The sequence below is a fragment of the Dicentrarchus labrax genome, unplaced genomic scaffold (assembly GCF_905237075.1).
Source record: "Dicentrarchus labrax unplaced genomic scaffold, dlabrax2021, whole genome shotgun sequence".
NCBI lineage: Eukaryota > Metazoa > Chordata > Actinopteri > Moronidae > Dicentrarchus > Dicentrarchus labrax.
The window spans coordinates 17,530,452-17,550,398 of NW_026136724.1; the positions used below are offsets into that span (position 1 = coordinate 17,530,452).

A 19,947-nucleotide genomic window follows, 5' to 3' on the forward strand; every position below is an offset into this window, starting at 1 on the left:
TGTTTTTAGCCTCTCTGGCTGCGTTGGCAGGGGCCTGTTGTTTAAGGTACCAGTGAGGCATGAAGTGAGATCCAGTCCAGTTTGAGCTGAGTTGAACAGATGAATGTGTTTAAAGGCTTATCAGGCGCAAAACACAGCACAACGTTACGTAATACTCACAGGCAGGATTTTACATCACTGGAAAGTTATAATGGTGGCAACTATTTTATCTTTCATCGTGACAATTGCAAGCCATGCTTGATGATTGTTGATTGAACCCCCCTGCATTAGTACCCCAACTGCATCAACCGACCAGCTCCACCCAAATGAATGAGAGAGCTTTTCACACAGGGTTGAAATTGGTCTGTATGCAGCCTGTCTTGTTAACCAATACAGCTTCTGTCTGTCAACAACAAGGTAGTTTTAGCATTTTACAGCCACCACCATCAAACTACAGGCTGTCTGGTGTAAAGCATGCATGAAGATGCACATAATACAAAGCACATTCTGATGTTTCAAATCACACCTAGTTCAGTGTGAAAGTGGTGCACGTATTATTTTTGTTTCTGCACATCATTTATACATCTGGACCCAGCTGACATATCTAGGGCTTTGCTTTCTGCCTCACTGCCTGTCAGAGAGGAGAAACACTCTTTTGATTGGCAGGTTAAACTCTTCAAGGTCAGCTTGCTCTACAGCTCACCCTCTCAGTGTAGATTACTGTGGTAATATCTCTCCTGTCGAGTGCCCCCCCCGACTGGTTCTCAGTCTACACTCAGATCTAAAGATTGTGTCCTTGCCTTCTCATCATGTCATTACATAAGCAACTGCACAGGTTGTTGAGCATGGAGATTGTGCTGCATGTTACATTTGCCATATCTGGGATGTGAGAGAAATAAATGTCATTTCTGCTAGTGATGTGAGTAGCTCAGGTTGATGGGAATGGAAATGGGATGTGGTTGCATGCCTCAAAAACATCTGGCTGGGGTCCATATTCTTCACAGGGATTGCATCGTTTAAGGTGGTCTTTTCCCAAGATTCTATTCAGATAGTCTGTGCTTAAAGGCAAAATGATACTATGAACTAAATCTACTGAAGGAATGTGTCAGCTTTATGTGGGGATGATTGAGATCAGCGCTAGTCTTATGCATCCAGGTATACGTAAGATAGCAACAGAAAAATACCTTCAAACAGAGTAATATTAGGAAGAAGAATTGTTATTATGAGTCCCAGAATTTTGTGGTAAAAACTGATGAGCAGAAGGATTGGAAAAGAAAATGTGAAAACACAGCAGGAAACAGGGACTGTGTTCTATGAAGCCTCACAAAAGAACTTGTGCAGATGGCTGCTGAAAGCCACAAAGGCAAATACTGAGTTGCAAGCGACTAATATCACGATGACATGCTCATTGTGTTCCGATCATGCTATTTGTTATGCATGCATATTTAGCAGCGCATTTAAAATGATGACGCATCGTTGATTTCTGCACAAGATTTTAATGGGACTCGCTGTCACCACAGCCTGCACCCTCTGTATGTGATTTACATGTGAGAGCAGCTGGAAAGTGTGTGAAAGTGTTGAGAGGAGCCCATCAGCTCCCAGTGGGACCTAATATTCAACTAATATATGACGATATTAGGAAAAATGAAACCGGCTGCCACATGCCACACCCAAATAACTAAGCAATAGTACTGTATGTAACCAAAATTCAAATTTAAAATTAAAAAATTTACGTTTTATCATATTAAATGCTGCTGAACAGCAAATGGAAATATACATAAGTATAGTCTAATTTTTATTATGAGCTCCTATATGTTGGGTATAATTTTAAACTAGTAATCCGAAATGACTGTTGGATAAAATGTGGGCATACTAGCATAATCCATTTGAATATTTTTGAATGTGTTTAGTGCTATATAAAATGGAATTTATTTACCTTTTCACTTTGCATCATAATTTTATATTCTGATAAGGTATGACAAGTGCATTGAAATGTGAGTGAATGTGCTGTCTGGGAATACTTTTCCTTTATACTCCTGCCAAGTTGAGGTAATGGCTTTTAATCTGCGCATCAGTTGGCCGGTAAATACACTTTTCACAGTATGAGGGGAAGAATAAATGGCAATCATCAGTAGTTGTACCACATTCACACAACTTCAGTGCAGGGGGGGGTTGATAGTCTCGTCTCCTGCTGTGTTGGCAGATTACTTTTCAGAACTAGTAGTAGGTCCTTGGAAGAAGGATGTTTGTAGATTTTGGCTAGTCAGGCTGCCTATACCAATACAACTTTGGTTTAGCTGTGAAATCTCTTACAACTGGCTAGATTGCCATGAATATGGACATGGATATCAACGATCCCCAGAGAATTATTCATAATGATTGGATAGCGTCTTTAACCTTTTATCCTAAGCCACCATTAGGCAACAACTTACCCGTGACCTCATAAACAAATGGCGAAATTTCTACTCAGTTTGTTGTGGAAATGCGTATTCCCTAGATAATGATTTTGGTATCTTTCTGAGCTTTTATTTAGTGCTAGCATCAGGTTAATTCTCCCACGACACAACATGCTATATATCTTGAAAGCCACTGGACAAATTTTCAGTAAATTTGCGGTGGATATTTATAGTCCACACGGGTTGATTTTCATTTTGGTGACCTTCTGACCTTTCTTACACCACCATCAGGTGGTCAGATATAATTTCTGATTATTCGCAAGAAATCTAACAGGCAGATTGCTCCACTATAATGCTCCCCAGAGGAGGATTTTTTTTTTCTGCCCTGAAAATTGTCCCTGGTGTATTGTGCATAGGCTAATACATCTTTGAGGCATCATTAGTTGTTTACTGTGCCAACAAACTCCAAGATATTTGTTTTGTGTGAGTGTAGATAGCACCCACATTCCCCACCAGGACTGGAAATCTTCCCACACCTCCACAGCAGGCGGCATCTGTTGGGAGGAGATCCCCAGCTGCTCTTTCTACTGGTTTTCCAACACATGGCTGGTCTCCACTGGCTGTTCCCTGAATATGGCCAATTGTCTGTGAAAACAGTCCATTGATAATGGATATCTGCCACCCCACTACTGACGCACAGATTACTGAGCTGATGGAACAATCAACAGGGGCAGAAGATGTAGGCTTATTTGTCTGTGCTTGCTTCTAGATACAGTTGTTTGAGCCCATTGTGCACTCTGATTATTCTGAGATTTCAAATACAAAGCTGGCGTGTTGTCTTGCCTGCGATTTATTCCTCTCAGCATAGTTTTAGAACATAAATGTTTCACAATTTCCCATCCCTAAGGTCCCAAAATGTTTATCCAATCCTTATTTCCTTTTTGGTTATATTGGCTCTTAACACAATATTTTTCTATACATTTTTTCATTTAGTAGAGTAGTCTTTGAGGTGATAACAATGATATATACCAAACTAAGTAAGTATTCCAGGAGCAGTGGTACTTATTGTGAGAACTAGCCAAATGTAGACTACTGTTTTTATATTAATTTGTACAAACATGGCCTTACTTTTCATTTTCATCTTCTCTAGATCTCAGTTACTGCCAGAGACTGCGGAGGAAGCTTTTAAAGAGACACTGCAGTGTTGAGTTAAAGGTTAGTTTCTTTCCCTTTTACCAATTGACACACAGAGGTGGTTGTGGGATTGCATTATGCTGTGTTTATGTTTATCATATTTCATTTTTTATTTTTTCATTGAGAACTCCTCAAGACCTAAATTTAATGGAGCAAGTGTATTAACCCCTGCTGAATATAATTATTTACCTTTTAGCCCTTTAACACTTTTGCTATAAACCACCTCAAATCTTTTTGGGTGGACTTTCTGGCTGAGAAATTAGAATATTATATACTATACGAATATATTCTTCGGATGGTAGGCATGAGGATGGTAGATGATGTGTCACAACCTTTTCTACACAGTCTACTTGGAAAAAAGTTATTTGCTCTGTGTCGAATTACTGAAGCTGCTTGGTTGCATATTTTGCTGGTTTGATTAAAGGTTATTTGACTGGAACATTCTCAGCCAAAACTCACAAAGAAGCTGACGCTGTGAATATTTTAGTAGAAAATTAGCAAGTCTGCTTTGACCCTTGAGGACACTGCTGCTGCTCGGAGGACCAGTTTATGGATACACCTGCTGTTTAGATGCAGTGTATGGAAAAACCAGCGAGCTGTCAGTTATGCAGATTGGTCTCGGGGAAGTGTAGCCTTCACAGTGTGACAATGGATTACCTATGGGTCCAACACATATGGGTAGAATAGTGTCTTATTGATTTGACCTTATATCAGAGGGGAATAGATTCACAAGATGACTGTACACTACATCCACCTGTCGTTGTACAAGCCGCGTTATCAGGAGAAAAAGAAAAACAAGATGAATCATGTTTCGCCTGGGAATCTGATAGCAACTGTTTCTCATGCTGAATACAGAGCACAGAGAAGGACTTGAGACTTTGTTGTTTCATATCAGCACATTCCCACATGTTGATATGGAAATGTGTTAAATTAACATGTACAGTGTGTAGTTGGAACCAGTGGTCCTCTTCATACAGTATCCTGCTTTAATGGCCAATAGAAATTATTGGTTGTGTGCGATTTGTTAGTAAGCAGTAAATTATTTTTGTAAATCACAAACTTAAAAAAAAAAATTCTAGTTGCAAACTATCGTACTAACCACTACTGGTTGTACTAGCCATCCTGGCTGTAGTAGTTTTATTTTCCAGTGTGGTGAAGGAGAGTCTTTATTCAAGCTGACTTTGGCTTATGGGTTTTGATATAACCTGGTTGTTTCATTGGTATTTTGTTGTGGATTCAAACCTCTACAATCCTCCCTGCTCTGTCAAACTCCATCCTCTCACACCACACTTCTATGTTAAAGTCTGTATTCAACCGCCAACGCTGGTTCAGGCAGGGTTCAGTGGCTATTTACTGAAGCATTGTGAGTGATTCTGGCCTTGTTAAATCCTATTTTGTTTGGTGAGTGTGGAGCTCAGCCTCCTCCAGGCATGTGAAGGTGGAGGACGAAGCCGGCATGCCGACTGGGGACCCAAAGAGCAGTCCAATTTTTCATCCTTATTGACCATGACATATCCAAAGTGGCAGAGTGCCGTCCGCGGAGAGACAGAGGAAAGGAGAGAGAGGGAGAGAAAGTGAGAAGCATGCAGCTCAGATGGAGTGAGAGGAGTGTATCTCTACTTCCGCCTTCTGTAGTCCTGAGCAGGGCCCCAATTTTCTTTGCTAAAACAATGCAATTCACCAGTCTTCATAAGGGCAGACAAGGTTAAACTAAGAGTCCCAGGGTTCCTGCCTCTCTATAACTTACCCCGCTTTCAGGCATGTAGTTAAGCCAGAGAATAAATGCAGGTTTGAAGCTTACAAACAGAGAGTAAAGAGTGTATTAAAATCCAACTAACTCCTTGACACTTACACCAACCCTCTACCCCTAGTTTTCACCATAGCTTTCTGCAGGACTGAGCTTCCATTGCAAAGGCATCATTTTTCCCGGGGATGTCCAGTGACTTGTCATATTTGTTGAAACCATCTGTCATTTTAATCACATATGAATCGCTTGTCTGTGTGTGTGTGTGTGTGTGTGTGTAATTTATGAAACAATTCCAGTGCAAATGATTTACTGTATTATGATTAAGACAGACCTGTGATGATAAGAATTTTGTGCCAATCAAGTGTCTTGATTTTAGATTTTGGTGGGATTTGAGTCTTAATTTCATGCCCTCATTCACATCCTGAACCCTCCCCTTTGGAACAGGGGGAATGAGGTCCCATATAATACTAGGAATTTAATTCAAATCACTGAGGAACGTATTTTCTTGCAGTGATTCTGAATTGAATAAACAAGACTGAGATCTGTTCTGTCACATGCAGGCAGTGTAGTGATGGAGGGCTGTGAAGGGTACTCTCAAGGTGACTTCTCAGGGTGGCGAATAGGGGAGGTGGGATCTCTTGTTGGAGGGTGTGACTTCAGAGGGCGTACGTGACTGGAAATTTTTTACGAGGGAGATTTCCCCCCACTTTTCTTCCACTTTCATTCTCACGGTTGAGATTAAGATCTCTTGTTGTAATTATTGTTCTGTGAGGCGGCCTAATTCTGCCAAGTCGATAGCATCACACCCGTCAGGTGCTATAGAGGGTATCTGGCACCAGCTGTTCACGTCCTCTACATGTTCCAGTGGGCTGCAGTGGATGGTAATGGCACTGTTATGTGATACATGTCTGTTGATCGACTTGCTTCTGGAGAGCTGCCAACCCTCCGTCTTCCCTTTGCTCCCCTCCAGTAACCGCAGGAAGTAGACAAGAAGAAGAAAAAATGAAAAAAGACCAAAAAAATAAAAAGGAAAACCCTTGGGTGTCTGGTATTTTTAAAACACCTGATGTACAATAAGGGCATCAATCATCCTCCACAGTCCCAAGAAGCGTATGTCTGGCTGCCCCCCAGACCCCCCCACCCCCCAAACACAGGTGCTTGACAGACAGAGTCAATTCTGCCTAATGAGCAATTGTGCTGCCATGTACTGTAGTATCTGTTGTGCACAGCAAGGCACGGTTCCAACCAGACTGCTTTCATCAGCACGCAGACAGAGTACATATCCACCCAAATAACTTTTGTCTGTATTCATATCTCATAAGCAAAGTCTCTCAAGAAGACAGGTTTCCTGTGTAGGTACTAGACTAACACCCAGCTGGAATATAAGCAGTGAGAGAGAGAAATATAGATGAAATATCTCAACTAACCAGTTATTCCTGGTGACCCGTTGTTCAGAGCAGCCATAGCTGCAGTCAGATGGAAAGCCACTATGTTAACCTTTAAAAAGCTGAATGAATACATGAAAATATCTCACTTTTATTTTGACAAAAATTTAATTTAACATATTAAATTTATTTTAGTTACCCAACTCTGCTAGTAAAAAAAAAATACACTAACATTAAATTGGTGTTTTATAACACACTTTAACACACACTATAATGTTGTTGTATATATGTGTGTGTATAGCACTTAAAAGGCCCTATAGTTGTGTACAGCTACATTATAGTGTGTCATAAACCACCGTGTACTAAATGTGCTTATAATAACTAAACAGAGGGACTTGAAGTAAAGTGTTAAGGATGGGGAATGGAATATCTTTACTACTACACTAAAGGTTATATGAATTAATCAAGAAAATCATAATTAATCCATAATGGAAGTAAACATAGTTGCAGCCCTACTCCAATCTGCTCTATTAGATAATTCCTTTTCATTAAAGCTTACACATGGATATTCATATTTATGGAAATTCCCTTCCAATATGCTAAAATCTGCACTTTCTGCTACAAACTTATTAACAGCATCGCAATTCTTGAATGACAGATTAGTTTAAGTGCTTGTTTATAAAGCAGTGCATGCATCTTTTATTAACATCTAAATATCATTGTGGATATGACAACTGACAACTTTGCAGAACTTTCTTCTTTCATTTGTTGATGCTATTAAAATGAGTTAGTAACACTGTCTTTGCACTGAGGGCATGTGTACGTTTATTAAAGGGTTTAGGTATCAATAACAGGACAGTTATTAAAAAGGTAAAAAGAATGATGTTTTGTACATAGACATAGGCCCCATTAGTGGTTAGTTTGCTTAGTTAAATACTTAAGATGTGACAGAGAATAAACCAGCTCACTACCAGTCACAACAAACAATTTATTTCACAGGAGGACCTACCAAAAGGTTTTTGCCTGAGTAACTGAATTCACTCAGACACAATGATCTGTTGCCTTCCCTTGGCAGTGGAGTAGGATCATTATTTTAGTAGACTGTCATGGGGTTCACCAATACAACTGTGGCTGTTTAAGATAAGGAGAAAGAAGTTGCTTTCATCGTACAGCTTGAATGATTCAAAGGAAATGAAAAGAGACAGAATGGCAGAATTTATAGAGAAAAATCAATTAATTTCTTTATGGCAGGTAATTACTTGGTAATAATGTTTTTCAGTCAGACTGCTATCTCTGGAGGATGATGTTGGTCTGTTTGAACATGAAGTGGTTTGGTTGAGTTTGTGTGTAGGTCCTCACGTGTGTTGGAAGTCCACATTCATATGTCTGTGTGCATTTGTGTTGGCTAGATGCTTGTGCCTGTAGGTGGGTTTGGGTTATCTTCCTGCTGCAGCTGATGGATCCATTGAACTCATAGTGGTGCAGCTAAATGTTGGGTGACTGTCACAAATGAATGACCAAATTTAAAATTACAGTTGCTGACAAATCCGAAGCTTTAGCGGCATCAAGATGAATTTAGTGCATAGCTTAATGGGGCTTTTAGTGGATAATTTGTATTTAAGTATCGTGTTCGACATTGCGTTTTCTTAATACCATAGTTAAGAACTCAGACTTTACATGTGCAGTGAATGTGAGATTTCATTTCTGCTTGGGAGTTGTTGTTGGCGTGTTTATATGTCAGTTTGAGCAGAAGAGCAAGTGCTGTTGAGTGGTGGATCGTGACTTTCCTGCCTGTGTGGGAGCTGCTGCTACTCCCACGCATCTCTCTGTCTCTCTTTTCTCTCTCTCCAAATCCACTGGTCTTTAACCTCAGCTCAGTTCTCACTTAACCACCAATCTACTCTATGTCACAGCTGTCCATGAAATAAATTAACCAAATAATTTAGCCATATGATCCCTGGTGGAAGTCCTACGTAGTTTCACGTCAGAAAAACCAATTTCCGTTGTGCGTTCAACCATAAACCACACCACTTGAAAACTGGAGTATGCTTTCAGTAAATTGCTGTGATAGGGTTAGTTCATACTCATGCGGCATACTGTAACGTAATGTTTGCCTTCTTCCCCCAAAAACTCCCACATGTGATAAGAATTGCACAGAAATACCAAAGGAATATGTTTACTGATGATGCTGTGTGACTTTAATCATTAAGAAAACATATAGCAAAATCTCATTTACATTGAACATGATGCATAATATATGTTATGCCTCTCAGGTTTTCAATCTATATGCTAAAAATGTGTCTTAGTGATGACTTAGCCGCACACAATGCAACGGTATCTGATAACAATTCTAAACAAATTTAGCACATTCTGAAATTTCACTCTCGCTGACCTTGGAGGCTCTGTGTGGCTGGGCAGTAACGGGGTTGCTAAGGTAATTTAATTACCAGACCCTCCACGGGCAAGGGTAATTACTGCTCTCTAAATCCCCACTAATCCCCCTTCTGAGTCCCCTACACAGACTTGGCCCAGGGCGCTCTAACAGGCGGCACTGACTCCTCGATCCCGTCCCAGACAGGGGCCCTCCAAAAACACACTGATACTGTCTGCACAAAGATGCTCCTCGGTGGTTTGATTTGTGTAAGATGTGTACTCTCCATACTGTAGTGTGTGTGCGCTTGCACGTGTACACCCCTGTGTACTCCAGTCATCACTCCCAATGAATTCTTCTCACGTTGCTTCTTCCCTCCTCATGTGTGTGAGTCAATCGGACTCTCAGGTCAAAAGGGCCACTCATCTCTCCATAAGAATGTCGTAATTATCACTGCTGGGATGAATAGGATGTGACCTCTGCAAGCAGCAGCGCCCGGTGACTGGAGTTAGAAGAGAAGGAGAGGAGATAGAGGCTACTGAGCATGCTAATAGAACCTTCTTTAGGAAAAGTTATCAAAAAAAAGTTTGTTTTAATGAAGGTTATAAGCAGATAAATAATGGATTTTTGTAGCAATTGCGCAAGCGTATCTGCTGTACGTGCATACACAGTGGTTTAAGCATATACAGAAATATAAATGTCTGCATCTCTACTCAAGTAGAAGTACTGTTACATATATAATATTACTACATATTAACTACAAGTAAAACTACTGGTGTTAAAAATACTTACTTAGTTACTTTTTAACCATTGGTGTTTAATGCATTATCAATAGCAAGCATTCAGTCGAAAGGGGAGATGTTGAAAATATCTACTTCCAACAAAATACATTTCACTGGAAATTCTAAAAATACTTTTGAACCTATGTTGAACTCATGTGATTAGTTTGAATTTCTCTCAGTGGATTGCAGACAAACAGATAAGCAAGGGCTACATTACTCCCAACTTCTGAGCTGTTCTGGTCAGTGTGGTTACCTCTGCAAATCTGTGCCTGGCCCGCTGCAGTGTTTAAGAATATACAATCATAGTAATTGTGCATACTTTACAAAACCAACTTTTTTGATTAGGCAGCACTGATTTTGGCCACTCTGGGGCAGCAAAATAAGCTGTAAACACCAATTAACAAATCATCACCTTATAAAGTTGTTTTAGCAAACATCTTTGCAATCATCTGTCTACTGCATCGATTAAACTCGGAGCAGCATTATCATTCATCTGGAGTTCTGAACATTTACGAATGCAAGTTTTGGACAGTGAATAATTGCATGCAAATTGTATCTGATTGGCTAAAACAGTAAGTAACTTTATGACCCACTGGAATTGTTAGCAGATTAAAAATGGGAAATTTGTGGAAAACAAGCAACTCTTTGGTCTTCCGGTGCTCCTGTTGTAACCTCAGATGCCACCTAACATCTGTTTGACATCAGTGGCATTGGGAAGTGTTGCTGACCCTAACAGGTGTTGCGTGTGTAACTGTGTGTACTGTACATCCGTGTGTGTGTGGGTGGGTGGGAGTTTACGTACTGTATCTGCAGCATGCATGTGAGTGAGAGAAGCCGGTTGGTAGTGAAAGGAGCATCTGTGTGTATTGAAAAGAGTTCTCTGAATAGCTCCATATTTGAACAGCCACTTATCCCCTGATAAAGCTGTAAGTGATTCGTGGCAGCTTCCTGCCTGCAGGAGAGAGGGAGAGAGGGAGAGAGAGAGAGAGAGAGAGAGAGAGAGAGAGAGGATGAGGGGAAGAGAATCAGAGAAAGAAAGAGATTAAATGAGAGCATCAGCTGTAATTAGGGCTACTTTTCTCCATTTGGAAGTGCATGTCTGTCTCAGAGAGAATTAGCACTAGATACTCTGGGTGGGCCAAAGCAATACAATTTGAATGCATTAAAGGGGCAAAAAGCAAGATTTTACAACCTAATACCACAGTAGCATATCTGCAGGATTGACATGGGAGTTGACTGTGGCTGCTAATTTTGTGAACCAAGGTGATGGCTGCCAAGTGTGCAGAGGGAGTGGTGACAAATCTTTGGTTTTTAGCACCAGGGCTACACCTCAAACCAGATCGAATGGAAAGAATCTGACATCAAACGGTATTAGTGGGTATTGTCATCTTTTGCCTCAGACTGAAAACCCACCTTTTCTGACTACACCTAGATCCCACACTTACCAACTGAGTTTGAATGCACTCATTGTGCGTTCCTTTGGACATAAGTGCAGCCTAGTGTTCGAAATTATGACCATTTTAGACAATTCTGCAACAAGCAAATTACATCCAGTGCCTGCACAGGAGGTTTTGTGCCTTATCTGTAGCAAAGCAGAAAGTCAAGTTGTGGAGGTCATGGTGGTGATGGGTGTGTTCATGCTTTTATAAACTGTAACCATGATCTTACCCTTCCTTTAACCAAGTGTTTTGGTTCCCTAACTTAAACCATGTATTACACCATAGTTTACTGTATTTGCCATAAGCGCAGTTCCTTATCCATCACCTTTGCCATGCACAGGTATTGTAAAAAGCCATAACGATTTAAATTTGTCATCACAGGTTTCTTATATTGAGGTACTTGTTTGGTGATAGGCTTGGCAAAATTGTCTGCTAAATTAATGTAATGTAATGTACTGTCTGACACTAATCATATCAGCTCATTTATTAAAAGCAACATCCTTCTGTATACTAACAGTGCGGAGAGTACAGTTTTCCATGAGGAAATCTATATGCAGTCTAGCAAGTACAAAATATGCTGCCAAGGACAGATAATGTCTCTTAATATTGAATTCATGTTTGTAGACCGATTGAAAGTCCAGCGGTCACCTTGTTTGCCATGCATGATGCAGGTGCATGATTTTATCAGGAAAATGTCCTGTCCTTAAGATACAGTGTGCTACTAAGATAAATATATACCCATGACTTAATTATTTCCCCCGATATTGAGCAACTAACTGCATTTGGAGTATTAATTCCTCCAAAATGTAGCTTTAATATTTGTGTCAGTTACAGACCACGGTGGCTCAGAAGGACAGGGGTTTGGAACTATTCCTACAGGATGTCAGTCAAAACTGATGAATGTCTTAAAGGTTATTTAAAGGTCCTGTGTAACATTTCGGTATTCATAAGTATGTTTTCATTAGTGTATAATCACTTGAAAACAAGAATCATTGTGTTTTCACTACCTAAGAATCCTTTTCTACAGAGTCTGCCATGTTGAACCGCCGTGTTTCTACAGTAGCCCAGAATGGACAAACGCAATGCCGGCTCTAGATTATGCCTTTAGCATTTTTTGGATGTTTCACAGCTAGCTTAGTTTGTCCTATAGGCTTGGAAGAGCAGGGTGAAGCGAGCGGTATTCAGTTGGTTGCAATCTGCAACTTCACCGCTAGATGCCACTAAATCCTACACACTGGTCCTTTAATGATCTTTCATGATTACAAATGGCAGCAAGAAAAAGACGAAAAGATATAACTTTTTTGGATTTACATTGTTGTACATATGTAATACAATATCAGTATAATAATATGTAGTATGTAATATGTAGTAAATAGCAAATTGTTGTGTAGTCGTTTAGTTTGCTTTGTTTAGATGACTTACAAAAGCTTCTTCTTGTTCTAAACCTTCACATCCTCTTTCTTAGTTGAATAAGACCAGTAATTTGCACCGTCCAAAGGTGACCATTCAAATGCTCCTGACATTTAGGAAATTGTCCTTTTTGTTCACCCATCTCTTTATTTCACAGCCTTTTTCTTCTAAATGCCATTTCACCCTTTTCATTCCACTTTCACCCTGTTGGTCTCGCTTCCTCCTTTCTCCTTTCTTGTTCCATCTAGGTCGACCACTGACAGGCTAGTGGTTGGAAAGATTTGCTTTTTTAGCTTTTTCTGTTCATATCCCATGTCCATTTCTTTTGAAATGTTGAAGTGCGCCACTTGACTGTTGTTATAATTCTAAAGGTTTTGATGGCGCTAAGTGCTAATGCAGCGCTTTAAAACTGCTTTTTGGTCTTTGTGTTCACTTTCATCATTTCTTTCTCAGTGACTAATTTGGTCCCTAATGTTTTTGTCCCTATTTTGATGTTTGGTTTTGCTTTACATTTCTTAGAAGTAGTGTGAATCACACAGCACAGCCATCTTTCTTTGTTTTTTATTTTTGTATTGATGAAGTTTGAGTTTTAGTGGGTGACACTCTTAGCTCTTTCAGGCACAATTTCTATCACTGCTAAAGCAAACTGCCCAGTTCTTCTTTTTATTACAAATAACCTGTCAACCCCAGTATCTAGCACAAGTTCTACATTATACCAGAGATCCCAAATAAAGTCAAAATTTAATAGATTTTCAATAAAAGATATGGAATTTCTCTCAAGGATTACGTTTTGTTAAGAAACATTTCTGCCCAACAGAATAAAGGATATTCACACAGTATAATTCTTCTCTCAGTCATTTAATGTCAGTGGGGTGGTTGTTTTAACACAGATAAGTGCTGCACCTTCAGAGCTCAGTGATGTCCACGGAGGGCAGTAATCTGCACCCAGAGACCCAGCACAGTCATTAGCGATTTATAGCTGCCTACATTTTACCTCTATGGAGAGCCATTAATCTCAAAACAACTCATACACTGTATAGACTTTCCAGAGTGTTTGTTTACTCTCTTTCTCAGAGAAATTGTTTGGCCAAAACTATTATTTATCTTCCAGACAGTTTACGTTTGCAAGGGAGATAAGCTTTTGGAGGTGTGCAATTTTCAGCCTCTAGCTGTGATAGCGAATGGCCTCTGCAGTGCTGGGATGTGTGTTTAGCCGACTTTGTTGGAAGAGACAACAGATATTCTCCACAGAGGATGGGCCCTGCACCGCGCAGCATGGATGCACTTCTTCCCCTGCTCATTAGGGTTGAACTATAAGACTGCTGGGCCACAAATCTGCACCGGCCACATCGCCTCACCCAGTAATCGATCCCCCCACGGCCACACGACACAGGACACACACAAAGCACACATAGAGCCAGTGAACCAAAGCTTATGTACAGAGTAGCAAGCTGTGCAGTGTCCAGGCAGGGTGTTAGTTGGTAATCATTAACACAGACTGCCTGTTTGCTTTGCCTCTGTCCCGATATATGTGTGTTAGCTTCCATGCATGTGGCGAGTGTGTTGTCAACAGTCCAACTTTCCACTTTATTTACACTGGGTCTCTCCGTAGACACACATCAACACACTGTGCATATGACACATTACACATATGCCCATACAGTACACACACATTTGACATCTGTTAATGCCTGCAGTCGCATATCTCGCAGTTTACAGTTGACTTCCTGTTCTAGCATCTCACAAATGAGTGTAGAAGACAAATTGTGTTGTAGAGTAGAAAATGGCTCATAATTAATCCGTAGACTAAACAAGCAAACACTTTGAAGGTAAATTCAAGGATTTCCTGGAGAGAGGATTGATTGGATGCGAGATGACCCCTTCAAGGAAATGAGTGTGCGGCTGAAAGGGCAGACAGGAAGCATAGAGAGGACAAACATACCAGCAGGGTGCTGCAGAAGTCTTACTCATAAATTCCAATTTTTGTTTGTTTTCATAATGGCTAAGGTCTAGTGTTAGAGGCCACATAGCTTAATGGACTATATTGTAACTCAGTAGTCTCAGGTTTGATCCCACCACCTGCCATGGATCATGTCAGATGTGTTCTTGAGTAAAACTGTACCTTAAAACTGTGACATTCTCACTTAAACAATTATTTGATCACAAACTAAACATTATGAATAAGTATAACTCCAGAGGCTGAAATAGATTTAAGATAAAGTATAAATAAGTGTAAGAGAAGCTAATTTACTCAACTGTAAATATTTATTGTATCTTTATAAATCTAAGACAAAAGTAAAGGCATACAGAGTATTTATTTTGATAATAATAATATATGGAATACAAATAAATAGGCTATAGACACTAAAATAACTCAAAATGTGTTACTATACAGTACAAATATATAGGGTGCATATTGTGAACTCATGTACAACAAAAATGCCTAATTTATTTTCCAGTTACTTTGTTTGTGAGCTAATAATTGACCTTAATGGATATGTTTGGAGCATAATAAACGCCCTGGCTACAAGGGACCTGATTGGACAAGCTCTGACCAATGGCCCAATCAGGCATACAACAAATGTGTTACCTCGCTGCAGTGATCATGTGGAAAGCAAATTATGAATTAGTCAGTGTCAGTAAGAGATGGATTGTACATCCAATAATAGCTGTGAATATAAACTTTAGAATGTTTAAGGGTGTGTTGGCTCCAAAACCTTTTACCCAGAAAATAGCATGAATAATATTGCCTCAAAGGTATGCTGTTGATCACATGATCCTGCCAGGGAAACAAGGGAAAAGATCAAAATGTGTCTGTGAATGTTGGTTAGATTTGTAATCTCGTTGACTTTGGTCTGATAGTTCTGATGGATTTAAATCAAAATCTTAAACAATTTAATCAGTTTTAGTTTGGCAAAGTTCTTCTCATGTTTATACAGCATTTAAAGTTTGAGAAATGTGGCTTCTTCTGTTAAATTTGAAATGGTACTCAGTCTGTAGCCTGCCTGGAATCTTTATTTCTGCAAACTGTTTTCCAGTAATATAACTTTTTCTCTTCTCTGGATGCATGTTGCCCTTGTCTGTGCTAGGCGATGGCATGTAATGTGCAGTTGAGTTAATGAGTAAGCCGATGAATAAATGATGTACTTTACATCTAAACATGTAGATAAAATTTACTTTCCATTCTTATCATCTTTTGGCAATTATTAGATGTAACAAAGGGTTGGCTGTTGTGGTTCATCATCACCTTCTATTGGCTGAAAACTGATGCTGGCAGTAGGCTTAAGTACTTCTACATTTCATGCCAATAAAGCACCATTAAACATCCACACCTCCATCAAGTCAGGTGCCATTGGCCTCGCCGTGTCCATTTGAGTGGTCAGATGAGACTCGACTGCTTGGCAGATTTTTGCTGCTGGTCCTCCTTTGCCTTCGCATCTGCTGCCCCCTCCCTGGGAGATCCGAGTGCCACATCTGGTCGAGCTGAGAGTCGAGGGGACGCCAGGCAGCTCCTTGAGTCAGAGCATTAGCATACACTTACTCTGGGAATGCCCTTGACTTGCTGTCTGAAGAATGGCACGTGAGCAGCATCAAATACACCGGCGGGACCCGAGAAGAGACAAGAATAGGTGGACTGAGACAGAAATATGGAAAGAGGGGATGGAAAAGAGAGAATAAAGAAGAATAAGAGAAAATGAGCAGCAGTTATAGCTTTAAAAGGGGAGTCAGATCTGTAATCATATACAGTATAAATGCCTCATTACCATTATTCATTATTCACACCATCTGATGTTATTAGGCTTTTTACAAGTGCTTTGTCTTATTCCAAGAGAAAATATTGGCTGAATGCTCCACAATAAAATAATAAGTTTGTTGTTGGTGTGTGGAAATGCACACCTAATAGTACCTTCAATTGGTATTTGTTTTCATGGAGCAGAAGGTGTGAGTGGGTGGAGAAAATGTCAGAAAATAGTGAGCTGAGAGATAGAGGGGATGTGTGCATTTTGTCTGACAGACGAAGAGCAAGCGAGGGAGAGATAGAGAAAGAGAGAAGCTGTGGGAGGGGGCTGGAGTAGGTGGGCGGGAAGAGAGGAGGTGAGTGTCACGGACAGAGAGAGAGAAAGAGGCAGGGAGGGAGAGAGAGAGAGAGAGAGAGAGAGAGGAAGGAATAGCGAGCTGTTCGCTTGCCGGAGCTGTTGACTGGGTGTTCGAGTGTGTGATCGTGAGTGCTTCTTGAGCCGTCGTGTGAAAAAAAAAAGGGGGGGACATTTCTTTTTGAGCATTTGTTTTTTTCTTTTTTTTCTTCTTAAAGTGCCACATCAAGCTCCCTCAGCGAAAGCAGAACTTGTCTAAACCCCCTCCTGGGATTGTTAAGAGGACCCAGGGAAGACAGCGTGCTGCCAGGTAAGAGAGGACTGACTGTATGTATGTGTGTGGATGGTGATAGCATGTTTATACAGTCAGACAGGCAAGAGAGCTTTTGTTTGTGTTGCTGCTCTGAAAATGTCATGCCTGTTTGAAATGGAGAGAACATGCTGTGTTTGTGCACGTGTGTGTGCGAGCAAGTGCACAAACGTGGCTCGCTGGACAACTGTACAGTGATTGTGATTGGAAGAGTCAAGTCGTGTAGAGGAAGAGGGGGAAGATGAGGAGGAGGTGTCTTTTTGACAGCAACTCATGGAAGATGACATATGTCAGGGGATGTCAGATTTACAATGACAGGGATTACTCAGAGGGGGGAAAAAGAATTTCCAAGATCAGATCAATTTTGGGGGAACTGGAAAGACTTATCTTTCTTGTTTTGCGACTGTTCATTTTACCCTAACAAAATAGCGTTAAATACTCTCACTAGAGAGCAGAGTTGACATTTCTTGATATAATCTGAAGTATCTGTGTGACTCATGTTTCGTAGGTCCTTGAAAACCGGTTAGAATATTAGTTTGTGAGCAATCCGATTTGTGCGCGGGACCTGGCTGGATGTAGCTCTACAGCTGATAGGATGCATGGCATTAGTGACAGGCACGGATAAGCAGACTTCCACGGAGGGTTTTGTCCCCAGGCTCAGTTTTCAATTCAGCAGTATAGTGAGAGGAGACAGTTACATATATATATATATATATACAGCAGTAGTATCTATAGTAGTATACGATGGCTTCCTAACCCAGGGCTTGCTTTGTTTGTCATATAATGAGAAGTTATATTGTAATCGAATCACTGCACTGCCTTCCTTGCTGTTTGTCATTTCCCCTTTGTCGTTTCTTATCTCGCTCTCTCTGTCCTCATTATCCCAGATTCAGCTGAAATGAAGTCGATCTCTCTTCCTTTTCCATCCCTCCCTCCATTCATGCATGCTGACGTACAGTAGACTATTAAACAAAGACAGTCTAGAGGGCCAGAGGCTGAACAAAGCTACTCTGTTCTTAATGACATTTGTGCTTTTCATTTTTTTTTTCTTCTCTCATTTAGAAACATGAAAGAGGTGAAGGTTGGTAGATTGTGGGGGCTTCAAATAGCCCCCATCCATTTGATTCCATTGTCTCATGCTGGAACAATCCATGAAAGCCAACACGCAGTTCCAGTCTATTCAAACGCAAAACTAATTCAGTTGGATTTCACTTCCATTTTGACTTCATTTTTCCACCACCTCAAATTCTTTATTCTCCTACAGGGTCCAACAAATCCTATTCACATCCACTGCACCTTTGTAGCTCCTTGGAAAATGGATTTGTACGTCCAATAGTGGACCTGAACAATCTGCTCACCTTTCATATTCATGCCATTGTTACCATTAGATTTATATGTGAGTCATTTATGGAAGCTATTTACTATGATTCATTCCCTTTGAGGACAATTGAATCCCTTTCTTGTAAAATATTGCGCTCACTGGCATTGCCATGTGAACTGTTTGTTGCATGTGTGTGTCCATGGTGTGTGATGTGTATCCAGCTGTGAGATCTCCCATTGCATCAATAGTTAATGAGCGTCTCTAGCGCTCATTCATACGGCTCATTCACACTGTTTTTGTTTATTTAAGGGCTATAAAGCTTTGAGTGACACGTACTGTACTGTACCATTATGAAGCTTAAACACAGCTCAGCCTGAGTTGAGTTTGGATCTAGGCAACAGGCTGACCTTCACACAACCTTGCAGTGGGTTTGTTAGTAAGGGGTGGCAACATTTAAGAGTAATGACTTGTCTCATGAATCTTATAAAAGAGGAAGTGAAGGACATAAAAGTGTGATGGAGGAGATGAAAATTAGACTTTTGAAATTAAATCTGTTAATTTTTTTGCCAAAACACAATATATTTGTGAATCCACACCTTTTTCCTGTATGTGGGTGTTTGTGTGTGCAAGAGTTCTGACCGGATCACCCCATCCATGGACGTTACAGCTTTCCTGCCCTGAGCGGCAGGCAGCTTCTTTCGGTCCACTGGATGCAGTCCACTCTCTCTCCGTGACTCATTGCCTCATCCACTCTGATTGGCTGGCTTTTCTACTCCGGGGAAAGACAGGACCAAGAGGGGTTGGCCTCTCATGAGCAGGGATCAGCCGTTCTTTTCACACAGGATCCAACTGGATGCACATTCACAATGTGTTTGGTCTGAATGTTAAAACACAGGCATGAAGTTAGGGCAGAAAGATCAGGAAATGCTGCTCCCATCTGCTGCCGTCTCTTTTGTGTCACAAACTGGCTGCCTACGACGTTCACGTATCTGAGCCAAACAAGTATAACGGAGATCATGCTTCTCCAGTTAGGCGACATTCCATCTAGCCCCATCCACAGTCATGTTTTGTATCCATCTAAGGGATGTATTCAGGCCTCCAGCCCCCCCATCCCTTTGTAGATGACGCTGTCACATGTGACAGCTCTGAAGCAAACAGGGCGTGTAGCTCCCTGCCTGCTGAGACTCTGGCTTGTTTGCCTCTTACAGACGGACCCGGCTGAGACAAGGTCCAAGCTACTCCACCCAGTCACCCAGCCAGCAAAAATCTGATTTTTTTTTTTCCTTTTGTAGGAAGAGCCTTTGTGCTCAGGCCATGCAGCACTGATTCAGAACCATGGACAGCGCTCCTGTACAGAGGGAAAGAGGTGGCAACAAGCAGAGGAGGTTGAAATTTCAGCACCACCTCTTATGGACAGTTACAGCAGTCTATACAGTCAATGATCAGACATGGAGAATTCAGGAATGACAGCTTAATAATGAGACGCTCACAGTTTCAAAAGCAGGGAAATGATGGAGGA

General features: G+C 40.7%; 1 protein-coding gene across 9 annotated transcripts in view; it reads left to right on the forward strand.

Moving 5' to 3' along the window:
* syt1a (synaptotagmin Ia) overlaps window positions 1–19,947 on the forward strand; it is a 160,004-nt gene that overhangs the window by 60,221 nt on the left and 79,836 nt on the right. For 3 of the 9 annotated variants that reach the window (XM_051393220.1, XM_051393215.1, XM_051393211.1), the window contains exons 3-4: window positions 3,526–3,590; window positions 17,016–17,107. The exons of 1 other annotated variant lie outside the window; for it this stretch is intronic. The gene's annotated coding sequence lies outside the window, so the exon portion shown is untranslated. Of the gene's footprint in view, window positions 1–3,525; window positions 3,591–16,857; window positions 17,108–19,947 lie in introns of those variants that run through there. 5 more of the 9 variants (XM_051393217.1, XM_051393213.1, XM_051393219.1 and 2 more) reach the window with 3 other exon arrangements.